This window comes from Rhinolophus sinicus, linkage group LG04 (assembly GCF_036562045.2).
Source record: "Rhinolophus sinicus isolate RSC01 linkage group LG04, ASM3656204v1, whole genome shotgun sequence".
NCBI lineage: Eukaryota > Metazoa > Chordata > Mammalia > Chiroptera > Rhinolophidae > Rhinolophus > Rhinolophus sinicus.
The window spans coordinates 162,934,403-162,952,680 of NC_133754.1; the positions used below are offsets into that span (position 1 = coordinate 162,934,403).

An 18,278-nucleotide genomic window follows, 5' to 3' on the forward strand; every position below is an offset into this window, starting at 1 on the left:
ACTTCTGAGGGAGAGACATTTGTTAATATAGCTAGTTAGAGCTTGACTCATTGATTGGGCTACAATTAAAATAGATACGATTATTGTATCTTTAAATCAGAGAGATCCATATTCCCTTCTCTCTTTAGGGCTTCCAGTGTGAGGCATAAAAGCCAAGACTGCAATTTCTTTCCATTCTTGCTTGTATTCCTGTGGAAGAACTGATAAACCAACATCAGAACACTATTTAAGGTTAGTCCCCTTGTTTGTTCTATGTAGGTATTCCTGAGAATGCTTTTAATAAATTATATAGGAGAGGGGAGTGTTGAGAGGTGAGAATTGGAGGACGAAAAGGCTCAGATGAGACCCTGAGACCAAGGCTTGTGTTCTGAATCAAATTTTAATGCATTTGGAATATTAGTTGCTTGTATAGATGTTAGCTGTTAGTAAATGGTAGTTTGATTCAAGTTCTGCTTTGATTCCTTACGTAAGACTCCCTTGGAAACCTCCTGTATGGAGGTAAGAGTGGCTTGGTTTGGCATTGTTTTGGGATATCTCTGAACTAAAGGCAGGGATGCTTTCAAAATGCTATCACAGTTTCATCCATAATGATAACAACCCTTTGTCCAATACATGTTGAACTGTACTTTCAAAATGTTTCATCTGTCTTTTTTAACTTTCTTTATGGTACCTTTTGCCATAGAGAAACTTCATTTGGGATGGTAGTCAAATTTGTTAGTCTTTCCCTATATTATTTTTAATTTTGGTAATATGTTAAGAAAGGGATTTCCCATTATAAAAATTAAAAATATACTTCTACATTATTATTTTTTTTAAGTTTTCCTATTTTTTTTTATAATTTAAATCAATGGTATATCTGGAATTTATATGTGTGTGGTATATGGTAGGTGCCTAACTTGTTTTATTCCCTTCCAATGTTTAGGCATTTGTTCCAATGTCATTGATTAATTTTACTAGTTTTGAAATTCCAACTGCAATTAATCCACTACTTGCCTTTTCAATTCTTGTCTACAACCAATTACACTCTAACATAATTTGTTTTCCTTAAACAATCATATTTCTTTATAAAAATGTGCAAAATATGCATATGCTCTTTTGGAACCATCATAAATACTAATGTTTGACGCATAACTAAGCATATTTATCTCCTGATTGAATCTCAAATGTGAATGCTTTTTACAGTCACACTGACTACTCTAGCTTTCCTTAGAGACATTCTAAGATATAGATTAAGGCAGCTTGCCTATCAACTTGGGAAGTGACACCCCAATACTACCTTCACATAGCGCAGATAATCCCAAGTCATAATCTTTTTGCAAAAGACAGTGACCTCTGTCCTATTGAATTTTAATAAGAAAAAAATGTCACTGATTTAGAGTGCCAATTTTTGTTAAGAGTCTTGTTAGGCTTTGTATAGTTCTAAAACAAGTCAAGACTTGATGGATGAGCAAACAGAGGCTTACCGAGGCAAAAATGCAGAGCTATGCCTAAAATTCAGATAAACCGTAATGATAACTATACTAATGGCATCAGCAATAATTTGAGGATGTCTGATGTTGTAGGCCCTATGTGAGGCGTCACTTAAATTCTTATAATAACCACAATGATATTTTGATGTTTTAAGTGGGAAAACCGAGGTTCAGAGAACTTAACTTTTTCATTTCATACAACCAGTCAGTGGTACCGCTGGGTGCTGGGATTTATACCCAGATTGGTCCAATCTAAAGGCTGGGCTAAATTTTCAGTTTGCTATTTCATCCCCTCTTTCCTTTTCCATTGTGCTCAGTGACTGAGGCTAGCAAGCTGAATACGGTAATCGAAGAAATGTCTTCCACTGAGAATATCTGTGTCAAATGACAGCCAAGGCTATCAATTCAGCTTTGTCTTCCTGCTACACTGCAGGGAAGTCGTAGAGAAAAGCTATTTGAGCCACTGTTTCATTGAACAAAGATGACGTTATGGATGAAAGATTTTGGCAAGTATTTTAAAGGCATTTTTATGCAAATATTTATATTTACCTATAATTAGGACAATCTTTATGATTTTGCCCTATATTTGCAGTTTCTAAACTCTCTGTCAGGACAAATTCACATTCTGAAAGGTCAACACCATCTTTAAAAATTTAATAAAATAGAAACATTTTATAATAACAACTTCATTTAAAGGAACAGTTTGAAATGTACTGGGTATGGCTTCTGGGTTCACTTAATTTACAGACAGCTTGTTTCAATTTTCTCTAACTTATACCCTCATGGTTCAAGCAAATTAAATAAGCTTTAAAAATTGAAAAGAGGAAGGGAGGCTATTTACTGGACAAGATGGGGAACAGTAGATAGCCTCAATTGCTCTCAGCCTAATGTCCCACCTCAAGGACCCAAAGATAAATGATGTGGCTGGAGATGGAGGGGATGTTATATCTCTCTTGGACCTCGGCTGATTCCTGGCCCCCTTCTTAGGTTGCTTGGTTTGGTTTTATTGTGGAAACTGAGAGGCATTAAGTTGTGTTTCAGATCACCTAGACAAGAAAGCTGGGCACTGCGGCCAATTCTACTTTCTTTAATTATACTTCTTCTACCCTCAGCTGCTGTCCACCAAAGCAGGGCTAGGTCTTAACCTAGGTCATCACATCAGAGATGGTAGGTGGGGGAACAGCCTTGATGCTTTGTTTCACCTGTGGGTTTAATATTTGGCAACTTTTTAAATTAAAACATGTCTTTGGCTACATGACAATAGCTAGTCAAAAATTATATCCAATACATGAATCATGTAAAATCTAAACACAACTACTATTTAAGTCCTGAACAAAACCTTACTTTGTATTTTTTAGTTTTTTAAAAAGAAAAATAACACTATTTGAATGTCATTAAACTGACAGTATATTGAAAAATGTGTACTTCCCTCCTTATCCTAATTTACAGTAAACATTCGCAGTCAGAGCTTTAAGGAATAACTGCTACAAAATGAAAGATATTTCTAGGCAGAGGAACTAATGGCTTTTATTGGGAGGGGATGGTCCTTTGCAAAAACCAAGCAAATCCAATGGACTCCTCAGATATTCAATAAGGAGGTGAAGTGATGATATTCTTTTACGAGATGAAAAACTGACATGAAAAATGTAAGTATCGTTTGTTGCAAACTATTCTCAATATTTTGCTTTTCAGAAAAAGGAAAAATGCAACCCAGAGCCAGCACATTTCATCATTTGAGTTTCATTATAAAAATGCCAAAAACTTACTGGCTTGGAAATATTAAAGGCAACAGGATGGGATGTAGAATCCTGTTAACAGTTGTCAAATCTAGAGAAATTTCAAGCAAGGGAAGAGGTGAGGTGCCAAATGGAAAGTTTCTCAGGCTCTCAAAAAAAAGTCTTTACAAAACTGCACTGTTCCCCAGTGGTTCTCTCTGGGGTGAAACCTATTCTACCTTTGGAAGATTTTTCCATTGTGGGAGGAGGTCATCAGGAAGCCATGACAGCCACTTGACCCATGAGCTGGACCCAGGCAATTGGAGGTTCCTCACCCTCTCCTGTCCTTGGAATGTGCGTTCTGCGTGGCCTCATCACTCCCAGAAGCTGCTCCAAGGATACAGCCTTGAGATATAAATGTGTGGAGACAATCTGAACTGGGTATGTGACTGAACCCTCTACATAAACTTTTAAGATTCTGGTGGGTGGGTGTGTAGGTAGACTCGTCTTGCGGCCACCTAAGACAGGCCTCTGTAAGTTCCCTTGCTCATTAAACCTGTCACCTACCGTTCGGGAGTGGTCTGCCTCTTTCTTCAGTCTCTTTCTGTCCTCAGATTACACCTGGGAAGCTTCTGAGGTTTCCAGTCAACACTCATTTTGTGGGGCCCAGCGATTATTAAACCAACCTTTCTGCACTAACAATGGCAGACAGACAGAAAACAATTGCTAAAGAAGACTTAGGACCCCAAATAGCAATGCTTATAAATCTAGTTTGCTTCAAGAAAAGGATACATACAACAACATCACTAAGGTAAGGAGAAGCATGGCAGCCAAAGGTTGTCTGACAGCAAGGGACCAGAGAGACAGACATGACTTCTAACTAACTGCCTTCTCTCTGTAAGGGCCACATTGGGAAAACTTTTCCTCTTGAATCAGGAAACACAGGCATGTGTACAGAACCCCTGGAAACCAGGGAGCCCCAAATAGAGTTGTTGCCAGAATTTCTTATAGCCCATTGGTCAAGCAGGTATATTCTTACCAGGTAACAGCAAAGAACCATGCTCCCCACCTCATTTCTCAGCTGCAGGAGTCTCTCCTAGAGCAGTTGTAAATCATCAATCTCACTATTATCAAACAACAAAGCTGGCAAGATGGTACGAATGATCCTGAAACTCCTCAGATTCTTAGTTACAAACCAATACTATTAATCAATAACTCCCCTGCTTTGGCCAGAGATTGTGCCTTACATGTACTTAAGCAAAAAGTTCAGGTCAATTCCAGACTTGCTGGAGTTAACCCTTACAACCACCTATAGACTTACAGGAACTGCTCAGGAAACCACAGTAAAATGTTGATTTATTTCTAGGTAATTTGAATGATATTATTTGAGTAGATAGATGTAGTGATACTTTCGGATTTCCAGTAAGTTAATTGTATAAAACAACTTTTAAGAATTGTGTTGTGAAAGGGATATCATTTTGGTCTTTTATTTTAACATCAAAGGTAAGCGAAACGCTGCAGTTCTTCTAGAAAATGGCATCATTTTAATGCTATGAAATGTATACATGATTAGGAGCCTCCAGGAGGCTCGTATTCCTGGACAGTACATAGTAGAATCTTCATGACGTAAGTGAAGGTGAATGTATCACCGCTTTGTTCATTTAGGTATTGGTTTATTAAATTGTCCCAGTTATAAATTTATGGCCTCTTAGCTCCAAACCTACCCTTCAGTGCCCTGTTTGTGATGCTGGAACATTTCTTTCCCACCAGCTGGCACAATGTTAATCTTTGTTAGTAACAGGCTCTCGAGGGACACTGGAGGAGGAAGGGGCTTCTCTTTCTGGGTCTGGGGTGCTTTGCTTCTTTCTGCTTGTATGGGGTTATGCTGATACGTAGGGTATCCAATGGAGATGACCCTTGATGAGTTCAGTAGGTGGCTTTGGGAGTGTTATAGATATGACCTCATGGAAGCAAGTTCAGGGGCACCTTAGCTTCTGAGCAAGCTCTGTGTGCAGCACAGCTATCTTCCACAGAATGAGTTCCAAGAGCACCCAGTTGACTTCCTGGAGCTTTCCCATTGATGGCCATTAGGTGAGCTCCCTGTGGGAAGCTTCCTAGCAGCATCCTGGTTAGGTCACCTGGTGTCCCATCTGGCTTTCCAAGTTCAACAGCAACGCTGGCATGCACCTTCCTGGACAATTTGTGGGCCCCACAGCAGACAGTTCTGTTTCTACGTTGGCCTTCTGAATTTGAACAAGCTCGAGCCCAGGACAATGCAGAAATATTCTGTCATCCAGTGGGCTGCAACCTTACTTTCCACAATGAGGTCTGAATCCCCACCCTAGTAAGGAACCCCATTTCTACCACTTTCAAGTTTGTTCCTTTCTTGGGTGTATTTCCTGAGCCCTAGAGTATTTTGGGGAGTTTTATTTTGTTTCTTCTTAGTTCATTCCTTGTAAAAAGTTAATAATTCTTTATATTAAACCTTCCTTGTTTAAATTACTATGTAGTTTCTAGCACATGTATCCACGACTGATATAGACATAGAAAGACTAATATGACTGTAAGTAAATTGGGAGATTTTGTTGTTCTCATGAGTCAAGGAACCCCATTTAAAACAGCAATGAGATACTTCAGTTGAATTCAACTCAAAGAGCTACATCTTGACCCAAATTATATAATTAATAAAAAAATTCTTTAAAATGTTTCCAAGTCTTCCAATTTCACCCCATCTTTGCAATTTAAACTTTCATCTTGATTGATAGGAAGTGGAAATAGAACACTAACTAGTGACTTAAGAGGAGCCAGTAAGTACTGTGTGTGCACACACACAAGTATATATAGTCTGGATCTTCTTTTCTTTCCTGTATCACTATATTAGGTGATCCAATGGATGAGTCTCCCTTGAACACCTTTGTACCGTAATTAAATGTAATTATGAGGAAGAAATTGACATAAGTACTCAATCATTGTCCCAAATGAAAAAACAGCTGAAAACTCTGAGCCTGACTGATATGCCTGTACTATGCCACCATCACCATGACTCTGCCTCCAGCAGATAAAACATACATTCCTCACCTAGAATTTTTTTTTTTTTTTGCCATGAAACAGGACTTCTCAGGCTATTACTTCTCATAGCCAGAAAAGCAGACTTCTCAGGCCAAAAATATGCAGAAATAATTACTCCTAATTATTGGAACATTAAAATGCCGTTCTGATACACCATTAGGGTTTTCCCAAGAGTCTAATTTCGCTGATTTCTTTTTTTTTTCTCTAGAGAAAGAGGAATCAGGGAGTCAGCCATCAGCAAACCTTTAAGTACATTTAGTCCCCAAAGAAATGTTACTCAGACTGGAGCAGAGAAAAATATTCTTATTCTGTACTCCTCACAAAATAAGGCTTTTCGTTAACAAGATCTAGAATAATGTTTTATTCTTCTACTTCCTTAATTCTAATTAGAATGTCCTCATCCTTCAAGGGACGTTTTTTCCCTCCTCTTTTTTTAGGGAATGCAGCGTGTAAACTCAAAGTTACAGACTATTAATAAATTAGTATTTAGCTGTTATTCTCACACCCATATGCATCAAATTTGGAGTAAGTCAGGAGCTTTGCTGAACTTGGGTTTTTCTTTATTAATTTTCTCTTCACTTTATTGGTCTGTTTTAAAACTGCAAGTTGACTCAGGCCTTGCTGTATTGCTTAAAAGCTGCCTTGAGTTCTTAATGAAGCATCCTTGATCATGTAACTGTGAGCTGAAATAGCTCTGTAGCGCTTTTGTCTTGGTTCTGACATGTTTTCTCCAGAGACTACTTCAAAGTATTTTCTTAAAGTAAGGTCTCAAAGACTCACCAAAAACACCCGTGGGGAATTTAAAAAAAAAAAATCAGTATTTAGAGAATGGATAAGGAACATATTCAAATTTTATCATTGTCATGGTTTAAGCTGCTGCATTAGATATCTAGTTACTATAGTTTCACCCAAAAGTAATCAGCCAAAGGCTCAATTTTTAGGCTTTTAAATCTTAATAGGAAAATCAGATCGGAACAAGATAACAGTGTGCAGACTTGGCATCTTGTCAGGCTTCTTTGTAAGTTTCCTAACTGGCAGACCAACAGGTTTATTTGGGGATTTGTAATGACAAATTCTTCCTAGCGTGTCTCACATCCACAGAATTGTGCCTAAGTTTCCATCAAAAGGACATTTTTGACCTTTCTAATTAATGCACACTAAGCAATGCTAGAAAAAGGACATTGCACAAATTGGGAATGCAATGCCAAGGGTATATTATAATAAAATATATTTTATTTCTTTGAAACCATTTATATTGACCTATTTTTGTGGGACAGTTTACTGATAATATTGATTCAATGATTTGCAAATGTTGAACAACTGTTTTAGCAAGGAATAATACTAATGCTAGCATTAAGGCTCTCAAGAAATGATGACTGGAAATATTTCTTTTGTAGTCTCTGTAAAATCTCCAGTTGCAATAAACGGTGTTTAATAAAGGTAGGTTAAGGGTTATGTTATCTAATTCTGAAGGTCAGTAGTTTGCCAATGCCAGAGAAATTTTCTATTTAGTGAAATGCTTTTCATTAGTCCTTGAAAATTGAGAAAAATAAAAATAATGTAGTAAGTTTAAACTAAATATATGAATTCAATTTGAAGGACTTTCTTTTGTTACTATGAGATTATTCTTACTTTTTGTTTTACATATCCTTTATTTATGAAATAATAGTAATAGCATAGTAATTATTTTCTTTTCATGCCTTTATTTAGTATAATAAAAAGTAGGTAATTGTTATTTTTCTAAGTTATTTTTAACCAGTTCATTGAGTTATAAGTGACATACAATAAGACGTTTTTAAATTTGATAAAGTCAAATTTATCTAACTTTTATTTTATAAATTGTGCTTTTGATGTCATATCTATGAAATCTTTGTTGAACGCAAGCTCACATAGATTTTTATCATATAGTTTCTCCTAGAATTTTCATGTTAGATTTTTTCCATTTAGTTCTATGATTTATTTTGTGTTAATTTAGGGGTGTGATGTGAGGTATGAATCAAAGGTCATCTATTTCTTTTGTCTTGCATAACATAAAAAATAAGTCATATTCTGGTAGTTCTGGTAGGAAGGCTGGAGTATAAAATAATTTTTTTTCTTTATCATCTTAGAATTCAAGGTACATAGCATAGATATAATTTAAGGCATCTTGGTCTTATGAGACATCTACTAAAAATGCTGTAAGAGTTGGGGTGGGGTGGATTTCAGAGAAGTTTTCATGATCAAGATAACAGTTGCCCTGGGCTCAGGGGGCAACAGGACACCAGTAAATGCTTTTAAAGAAGAGAGCTACTTGCACAAAGCATGGATGGAATGAGTAGAGGCCTCAGAATCGAGCATATGTCTGATCCTAGTTTCATTAATTAATAACTATGCAATGCTGGTTAAGTTTTCTAACCACTCTGAACAGTAGTTCACACATTTTTAAAATTGGGAAAATAATACCCGTCTTTCAGAATTGTGGTGGAAAGTAATAATGATATATTTAAAGGACCTGGAATAGTTCTTATCACATTGGCACTCAATAAAAACTAGCATTTTTGTGGATGATTTTGTGTGCGCTGTCAGAGTTGTGCTCTAGCAAGCTTAATTTTGATGTAATATATGGGGTTGCTTAGCAGTAGAGTAGGAAGGAGTAGGAGGAAATTACAAAGCCTGGGGCAAAGATAATATAAGTGTGGCATTAAAATGGACAAGAAACAGAAAAGAAGTGGAAAAATAGAATTCCCAGAAGTAGCGGTAGCTTATTGTTGAGTTCTTACTAAATTCCAGGCACTATGCATATTTCAGTCTGGGTCCAACTCGGAGATAGAAACTACACAGTAAGTTAAACAGGGGAAGTTTAATATAAACAAGTATGAACTATGATAAAAGAGTAACTATGAGATGTAAGAAAATTCTTTGCGGTACAGTAGGGTGAGGGAGAGTATCCAGGGAAGTACACACCTGGACGGGGTTCAGACCTTGCTGAAGAAGGTGTGATTCAGCCCACCAGTCAGCAGAAGTTGGCTGATTCGGCCACACTGGACCTGATCTAGAGCTGCTGGGCAGGAATACTCTCGACTGCAGGTGAGGGAGCAGGATATCAGCAATTAGCAGTATGAATGTTCAGTGGAAATTTTGATGCTAGTGGGGGTAAATGGGGCTTTATAGCACATGGGCCATATGGGGGTGTGATTTCTTAAGACCGAGGCTACTAGGTCACAGAGGGACTGTGTTCTGAGTCTGTGGTTGGGGGTCCTTACATCTACAACATGAAACCCCAACCCATACAGGAAAATGGAGGAGAGCCTCTTCCTCCTATAATGTCCCTCAAGCACCCTGTACCTGAACTTAACATCACGCTCACTTCAAAGGAGAAATGCTTAAAGAACTCCCTTGCCTATCACAGAGTATATATTGAAGAGCGCATTCAGAACAGAAAGGCAATAAACTGATACCCGACACACTGCCATGTGGTGATGCATGTTGAATAAGACGGGATTTTGGATTAGACTGTGGTTGAGGACAGTTCTGAGCAGGCTTTAGGGTGAACAGCCATGCAAATGAGTTGCTTCATTTGTTACTACTATGGGGAAAAGCGAAGCAAATGAAAATAACAGCAAACAGAGAAATTACAGATAAATTTCTTGGGTTTTTTTTTTTTTTAAATTCTAGAAAGTCAGGATATTCTTGAAGCTATGATTTTTTAAAAGAACACTTATTTTTTTCTCTTGTTAAGATAATTTTCTAAATGAATAGTAAAAAAGTATTTCTTAACCTTGGAGAAAAAAAATAGTTTTTCCTACACTAAATTTCTATCTTGCTTGAAAGGGTATAATCCTGATTAGATTTTTAACCAGAATAGGTCTATTTTTAAAATTGGGAAAATAAGACCCATCTTTCAGAATTGTTGTGGAAAGTAACAATGATATATTTAAAGCATCTGGAATAGTTCTTGTCACATTGGCACTCAATAAAAACTAGGATTTTTGTGTGTGATTTTGTGTGCCGTGTCAGAGTTGTGCTCTAGAAAGCTTAATTTTGATGTAATAGATGGGGTTGCTTAGCAGTAGAGTAGGAAGGAGTAGGGGGAAATTACAAAGCCTGGGGCAAAGACATTATAAGTGTGGCATTAAAATGGACAAAAAATAGGTGAATCCTATACTTCTTTCCCACATCATAAATCTGGGGCTACTTTTTAATCGTTAGGTCCTATCTTATTTTAAGATGTGAAAGTAAAAAATAGTACTTTAAAATTGTCAAGAGATTTGCTTGTTTAGATGTATCTTTTGGGATATGAAAACTAGGCTTGAAAAGGAAGTATTTCCAGGCTAATTAAACAAGTCACTGGAAGACAGAGACTTGATTTACAATCAGACTCCAAGTCTGAGCAAAGGCCTAGCTATTTTCAGGCTCCTTCACTTCATGTAAGTGACAGGGCTGGAAGCTAAAGGAGGCCCTGTAAGAGGATGCTCCCCACAGAGGTGAGGTCCCGAAGGCTGACGTGACTCCAACTATTTTGTTCACAAATGTAAGAACACGTTTGGGAGCATGGTAGAGTGTTGTTTATTCACATTTCGGGCACAAATCTGAAATCTTGAAAAATGATTTATTTTTTCCCAATGTATGTTATAAATGATATACAAATGGTAGGTAGGTATGACAGAATGCTGCTAATAGAATATTTTCCTAGGCTGTGGTTCATGTTTCTGTGTTCTCTGGTTATTGTTCCACCAAAAAGATACAGGTGGTCATTTTATTCTGTCAAAGATATTATGGCTGATCAAGAAAGCTGAAGGCTTATGCCCCTGCAAATTCTAGGAGTCAAACTGGATTAAGTCTCAATTAAAAATAACATAGGAACGATCATAATATATGGAGCAAAGAGATTCTGACCTTTCCAAATTCAAGAAAAAGTCAACATAGGACAGAGGCTTTTTAAATGACTCATTTATATTTGAATCCCCACCCCATGAGAATCTAAGAGTGCTGGAATAGCACACTGGTACACAGCCAACTCATCTCACTCCTGATTTTGCGGCCTGGCATTTTCATTCTTGAGCTCACATTTGTGAATCCTCATTTCCTCATAAAGCTAAACTAGTTTCATCAGAAATAACTTCCCTTCCTAGATCCTTGCTCAAATGTTGTTAGGTCTGATCCTGTGCCTTTTAACCTACGGCTGCTCTGCCCATAGTTCACATCATTATAATTGTTACACTGCAGTTGCCTGCGTTTCTCCCAGCAAGGCATCACACCCCCAAGAATCTCAGCAGATAACCCAGGATCCTGCATGCCCCAAACATCAGCAGCAGCTCTAGTTTGGTCCCATACTCAATAGTGGCAATACATGGAATTTTTCTCACTGGTCCATTATCAAGGGATAAGCTGTCTTTTTCCATCATTTCAAATTTCAGGAGGAACAAATCTTTCTTTTCAAAAGAAAAAATAATAGGTAGATGATACAAGTGCAGATAAAAGAGAATTCCTAACCTCAGGCTTCTGAGATTTGACCTCTTCTTCAGCTGTTGCTTCAATACCCGGTTACAATGTTACAGCCACCTCTCCTTGAAGATGAACTTCCTATTCAAGGACATGTTGCTCTGTACTTAGCAAATCACCAAGGACAGGACAGGCATTGAACAAATTAAAAAATACACTTGGGGCTAAAGTTCATTGAAATACACATATTTATTTCTAAAGTTTTGCCTTAGATTCCAGAGTAATAATTGCCTGATAGCTCTCCAAGGTATGTGATGGGAATGATGGCTCAGTCCTCAAGGGCCATGTGAATTATGTTTGGTCCATGTGCTTCCATAAAGTTTAAGATAGATATTAGATGCATCTTCACATCAGATTTTTGGGGAACACATTGGTGTCTGCTAATGAGCCTTCTCTGTAGTTCTTGACAGTGGAGAACTTAGGGGTCCTCTTAGACGCTTAAGGGGACCCATGATGATTAACAGCTGTTAGTTTCCTTAGGAAATATTTGAACAGAATTCTGTATGGGAAACAACCTGTTTTATTTTCAACATATTCTTGTATTTGACTCATATTCACAAAATTCTGTCTGTCCATCAAAAATTAAATACAGATTTGTAAATAGTGCATGCTTGGCATTTTCTTGTCAGGTATAGCAGAACAGCAAATGCATTTTCTTTTTAAATAAGTCAGACAGAAAAAGTCGAGAACCATATGATTTCACTGATATGTGGGGTATAAAACTGAAAGCAACAAAGGAACAAGACAAACAAACAAAGAAACAAAAACTGATAGACATAGATAACAGCTTAGTGGTTACCAGAGGGCAAAGGGGGAGGAGGGTGGTGGATGAGGGTAGATGGGATCAGGTGTATAGTGATGGAAGGAGAACTGACTCTGGATGGTGAACACACATGGTGTGATATATAGATAATGTGTTACAGAATTGTACACTTGAAACCTGTGTAACTTTACTGACCATTGTCACCCCAATAAATTTTAATTAAAAAAATTTTAAAAATCTGCAAAATTAATACAGGTATATAGTAAAAAATAAGAGCAAAATGACAGCCATTCACAATTAGCAACTCAAGTTTCAGTGGGATGTGACAGGTCAGCAGAATTTCTGAAGGCCCTATAATGTTGATATGAAGTCTACTATTCTCTACACCCTTAAGTGTATTTATGCATCACTCAAAAATTACTTTCCCCATATGTGTAGAAATAAGCTCAACTTTCTTTCTTAAAATTGTATGTTAACACTTCTTTCCTCTTCTCTAACATTGATCTATCTCCCTCCTTTCTGACATAGCAAAGCTTCCTAAAAAATAGACTCTATGTGCTATATTCATTTTATCCCTGTCATTTCATTAAAATTTTTTTCCTGTAAATATTACAACATTACATTTGATGTATGTATAAGAATATATGAGACATATATGTAAGTTATAAAACCATCATTTAGGCAGGAAATAGAATGTTATCAATATCATTGCATTTACTAAAGTGTTTCTCCCCTTCTGCCTCCCTCCATCATTCTGAATCCTGTGTTTGTTATTCTTTGGCTTTTTAATTCAAAATTAGGCTGGGGACTGGCTTTATGTGAGTTCTGCTGTACTCTGTTGGTCAAAATTATCTAATGGGTAAAACTTGTTTTCTCTTGCTTTAATTTGTGTGTTCTTGATATTATTGTGGTTGAGTTTCCTTTAATATGCTTATTTACCATTGTTTTTAGTCTTCAGAGATTTGGCTGTTTTAATACTTTGTCTATTTTTAATTGGATTTTTAAAAAAATAATTTGTCAGCTATCCTTGTCTATTAGGGACATTAATTCTTTGCCTATTATATGTTTTACAAATATTTTCTTCCTACTTGTAATAACTTTTATTTGGTTTATAGCATATTTTGACATAGAGAAAATCAAAAATGTTAGAGTAGTCAAATTTATTTCTCCCCTTTATAGCTTTTGAGTTCCCTGTCTTGCTAAGAAAGAATTATCGAAAGATTTGTGGCAATAGTTTGCTAATAGCAGCACAAAATAAACACACCTTCCATAATGTTCTTTAAAGTAAATAAAATAATCATAAACATGTCACCATACTGAATTCAGTTCAAAATAGCTCTATTATAATGATATATGGACACTAACTTGAAGGATTGATTAGCACAACAAGAAACAGCTTTTACATGAACTGAGCTTTGAAAGAAATGTTATCCTCCAGGACTTTATTTAAACCAGACTCCTGGCAGCCACATATCTTTTCCCCTGTGTTTAGGCAATGTGTCGCCAGGACAAAAAGCCCCTATCTTTTCTTCTCAGCTTATTTAATGTAGGTAGAGCTTCATCTCCAGAGCTCTGGGAGCGATGGTATCTGTGCAGAGAGATCCATTCGATGGCCTGGGTTCCCCTCCCACTCTGCCCTGACTTCCCACTAGCTTTGAATATTCTTGATTTCACCTCTACTGGAGTCTACCCCCTCCCCAACCTGCCTCTGCTTCAGGTCAGCAGCTGTAGTCTTATTTGTGCCACTGTGGAGCTTGTACCTTGGGCTATACAGTCAGTTTTTCTGCCTCTAGGCTACAGCCCTTGTTGGTGGTGGTCAATGCCGGCAGCTCAAGGCTTTGATTTCCTTCAAGTTCACTCTGATCTGAGGGAGCTTGAAAAGTGAATGAGAGGCCAGCTTAGGGTAATTGACAAATGCAGTGACCCACAGTTACCTCTCCTTCTGTTAAGAAAGTAGGCTAGTTCTCCGAAGTCTGAATGGAGACTGATTCACTGGAAGTGAAACTGGGGTTATTTTCTTTTCCAAAACTCTCTTCGTGACCATGATTCAGTGAGTATGTTCACTGACCATATCTCCTTCCTGCAAACCCCTTTCCCTTGTCTGGGACACGAGATGATTCTTTTTTTTCTTTTTTTCTTTTTTAAGGAATCCCAATGAGGCCTGCAATAGAGAGTTCTCATGGTACGATGGCTGGAGTCAAGCTGACCTGAGATCCAGTCTCAGCTCTGCCACTTATGAAGTCAGGGAATTTCACTTATTTTAATGCCTGGGAAATATTAACATAAATTTTATCTTGTAGGATTGTCATCAGAATTACTGATAATGTAAGAAAATCAATCAGAACAGTTCTTGACCCACTGTCAAGTGCTCAATAAAATGGTAAGCTTAATGTACTATATTTCTTTAGAGTATGTCAATCCATATAAAGGAAACTGACTATATTATTTAGTAGTTTTTATCAAGGACTCTGCCCAACGGAAAGAGACCTCCAGGACATATCAGCATAGGCTCAGGACTCCCAGAGAGAAAATACGTAGAAAAGCGTTCAAACAGTATTCCAGGGCTCCCATCAATTTTTACGTTCTGTATTCCATATTCTTCTCATTGGTCTGCATCACTAAAAATATATATTCTTTATATTACGATATATAAATTTTAACTTATTCCACTGTAGAAGTTGTACTTTTGCCTGAATCTAGAAATCAGAGAAATAAGTATCCCAGATTTTTATAGGCTATCTTGTGACTTTAATCCTAAATTTATGGGTGAGATTTTAGGAGGAGAAGAAATCACTTGAACTTCAACTTTTAAGTCCAGGCCCTCAGCTCTCAGGCCTGAAATTCTCCATCAAATTTTAATCTGGAATCCTTTTTGCAAACTAGTATTAGAATGTGAAGAGGGAAAATAAATTATCAGGAGATAATTTATTAAAACACATATAATACGGCTCATTTCCTTGAATGATGTTTATATCTCTTTGTCTGAGCTCAATTCCCAAAGGTTCCATCCCCCAAAAGTTCAAAAAATCAAATAAACAATATCGTTTTCATCACTTCTCTGAGCCCTCAACAGAAGCATGCCTAGATCCTGTCTATTCTTCCCAGGAAATACCTCTCAGCAAAGATACTTGGCAGTTTCCTGTAATCTTTACACTTTGGCCTCTACAAGGCAGATTATTTTATTTTAATTGTTTGATCCTTAACTGTAATTAGTAGTACCAGCTGTACCCTCTCCTGGGCTTTCTTGACATAGTGAAGCCCATATGAACACTAATTAGAGATGCTGGGATTGATCGCATTATCTTTCCCACACAGTTTCTGCCACTGACACGATCAGTCGTTGCATATAAATGTCCCATTACACACAGGGTAGAGGAAGAGGACTGATGAGTATGGCTTGCTCCACTATCTGTTGTTACAGGATACAAAGTCCTGAACTGAATAATCTGGCACGTGGAACACACTCAATGAAGAACATGCCCGGGACTGATCGGCCTCATTTTATATTTCCCAGCATGTATGCACAGTGGATGCTATTATTTTCTCCCATGTTGCATGAATGTTATACATCCTGAATAATTTTTAAATTGCTTAGGGTTCACACAGCACAACTTTTTTCTTTTGGGTTCCCAATCTCCAAGGTGGTTTAATGTTTAAACTGGAAGGTTTTCAAATAGACTAATAGAGAAATGTATAAATATTCTTTCACGATTTTAAATTGTTTTTTTGTCATTTCTTTGCCATTCTCATTTCTAAGTTTAGCTTTTATAATTCCATAATTCTACTTCCAAGGTTTATTTTGCTCTGATTCTAACTTTTAAGTTAGCAATTGTTGGAGAGGTCATCGAAAGGATGTGACTTTCAGTTGACCCACAAACTGGACCCAGGCAATTGGAGGCTTTTCACCCCCTCCCATGTGCTTGGAATATATTTTCCACCCACTGTTGCCACAATTGGAGCCATTTTCAAAGACATGGTCTTGAGAGAGCCATGTGTTGTTGAGACATCTGGACTGGATGTGTGACTAAGCCCTGTAAAGGCCTCTGTGTAAACTTTTAAGATTCTGGAGGGTGGGTTCAGAGCTCTACTCATCTTCTGGTATCCCATGACAAGATCTGTATGTAAGTTCCCTTGCTTTTTAAACATGCCATCTACCAATGTGGAGTGGCCTCTTACTTCAGTCTCTTCTTGCCTTTCATGTATGGGGGCCAGTTTGCAAACCAACAGTAATTAACTGATAAATTGTTTTCCTGTCTAGTAAGTAATGTGTTTAAGGTAGGCATCTCCTCTACATACGTATATTAGAGTTTTTAGTTGTAGCCCTTTCCCATTATTGTTGGAAGTTATAGTCCCTTCTTTTGTTCATTTGGAATTTACTCAGATTTTTCTCGTGGCTTAACACACAGTAATCCCCCCTCATCCCCAGTTGCACTTTCCACAGTTTCAGTTACCAGTGGTCAATTGAAGTCTGAAAATATCAAATGGAAAATCCCAGAAATGAACAATTAATTGATAAGTTTTAAACTGCATGCTGTTCTGAGTAGGGTGATGACATGTTGCATCTTCCCAATCTGCCCACCTGAGACGTGAATCATCCTTTTGTTCAGTGTGTCCATGCCATGAACACTACCCACCGGGTTAGTCACTTCCTAGCCTTTCAGTTATCAGATTAACTGTCACAGTACGTGCCATGCTTGTTTTCAAGTAACCTTTGTTTTACTCACTAATGCCATATTCACATTACTTTATTATAGTATATTGTTATAATTGTTTCATTTTATTAGTTAATAATTATAATAATAATTAATAATGATGTTGTTAATCTCTTACTGTGTCTAATTTATAAATCAAACATTATGTGTGTATAGGAAAAATCATAGTCTATTATAGGGTTCGGTACTATCTGCCCTTTCAGACATCCACGCGGGTCTTGGAACATATCCCTTGCAGATAAGGAGGGGCTACACTACCTAGAAGTGGAATTGTTGGGTCATAGAATAAACATAGCTTCATATTTAGCGGATAATGTCAAATACTATTTTGAAGTAGTTGTATCGGTATACTCACATTAATTGTTTATGATGTTTTTATGAAAAATAAAAATAATAAAATTGAAACCTACCAAAACAAATGAGTTGGGGAACCCAATAGGACTTTTAATGGTTTATATTGATGTTTGCTTCCCTGATCACTTTCTTCTTTTCTCACCTGTGATCCTGAGACACAAACTGCCTTTGTCCAGTCTTAAACATATCATATCACCACCCTGTCTATTTCCTGAGGCTCTTCTCTTTCTTAAATTGTCTGTGACAAAGTAAATGGTCTACTCAGTGCCTTGCTTCCCTGATGGTCAGCTTGCTCAATTACTTCAATTCTTTGAACAGAACATACAGAGGGAGGAACGGGGTAAAGAAAAGACATAGGATGGGATTCCTTTTGGTTTTAGAGGTTTTTCTGCTATTTATAACTACGTAGATAATAAGACATAAGGGTGTGCAAAGTTTAGAAAGTTTTGACAGTTATTCCGGGATTATAGTTTCTTACTCTTTTCACTATAGAAACTTGGAGCTCCATTTGACTTTTAACCTCTCCATTTATAGCTAAGAGTAAAGCTAACTGCTGAAACAAACCAACCTCCACATTTTAGTTGTTTCAAGTAGGTGGCTTGCATTTCTGAGAATGTTACCCAGTTGGGTAATATCCATGTCACTAGGTATTTACCCCATTGGAGAATGATCCCCAATGTTAACTTCTCACAAGTTCTTCTAATATTTGGAGGTC

At 37.2% G+C, this 18,278-nt stretch overlaps 1 long non-coding RNA gene across 1 annotated transcript; it reads left to right on the forward strand.

Moving 5' to 3' along the window:
- The first annotated feature begins 103 nt into the window (after positions 1-103).
- On the forward strand, positions 104-14,877 carry LOC141571355 (uncharacterized). The gene is made up of 3 exons (XR_012496114.1): positions 104-231; positions 3,162-3,625; positions 14,798-14,877. It is a non-coding gene; the product is annotated as an uncharacterized LOC141571355 (long non-coding RNA).
- Positions 14,878-18,278: the final 3,401 nt, after the last annotated feature.